Here is a 988-nt window from a genome sequence, read left to right on the forward strand (position 1 = left end):
GGCTATTCCCCCTCTCCTTTTTCTTTCTCCCATTCCATTTCCCTTTTTATCTATTGACTCCATTTTTACACCATATTTTATCTTCGAGTTCAGCTTTCTCCTGTGTTTCAACTATAAAAGCTCTCTCTACCTGCTCTATTAACTGAGAAGGTTCATATGAGTATTATCAGTGTCATTTTTCTATGCAGGAATACATGTAGTTCATCCTCATTAAGTCCCTCATATTTCCCCCCTCTCCTCCAATCTCCATGCTTCACCTGAGTCCTGTATCTGAAGATCAAACCTTCTGTTCAGCTCTGGCCATTCCAACTGAAGCCAGTGCCCAGAGCTTTCAGTTTCTTAATAGCCAGGATGAGGTCATCTTGGCTGACATCCTGAGCAAACTTGCCCCTTCCCTTCAACACCTGCTGGTGTAGTTCCTCCAGAGTGATCAGACCTCCATTCCGATGCTTCAGTGCCAGGCATACTTCAATAATCTAAACACCCAGCTCATAATAAAAGTCTCCAACGCCCAGCATCTCAGACCAAAATCCTTTTCCAGAGGCCAAGGGATCAACCCCAATGGTGGCACATATCCTGGAACTGCAACTGGAACTGAGGATTCTTCCGAATTTCTTGCTTGTGTTTACTGGCAAATTCTTCCAAGTTGGTCTTAAACATGTCCAGTTGTTTTGACATCTGGGCCAGCTGATCTTCCTCCAGGACCGTGCCCCATTCCTTATACTTGGCCTCGGCCAATTTCTTCTTGGTGATGGCGCCAGCGCCCACCCCGCAGCGGTGCATCCTGCCCGCCTGCTGGCCCTGGCGTCTCCCATTTAATCAATTTTTAAACTAAGATCATTATATTCATGCTTTAGTGTTTTTCAAGTAGGACTAATTGAGTATACACCCCAAGTAACTGATTAAATATACACTATATAGTCAGAAATTTTAAAGCAAAAAATTCAATTGCTAAGACACTATAAAAGCCCTTCCTGTTTGCATCTTT

The 988-nt window shown here is 43.7% G+C and overlaps 1 pseudogene; it reads right to left on the reverse strand.

The window, feature by feature from the left end:
- Positions 1-290: 290 nt before the first annotated feature.
- Positions 291-783, reverse strand: LOC141513131 (vacuolar-sorting protein SNF8 pseudogene; annotated as a pseudogene).
- Between the last annotated feature and the right edge of the window lie 205 nt (positions 784-988).

Source organism: Macrotis lagotis, chromosome 1 (assembly GCF_037893015.1).
Source record: "Macrotis lagotis isolate mMagLag1 chromosome 1, bilby.v1.9.chrom.fasta, whole genome shotgun sequence".
In the NCBI taxonomy this organism is placed as follows: Eukaryota; Metazoa; Chordata; class Mammalia; order Peramelemorphia; family Peramelidae; genus Macrotis; species Macrotis lagotis.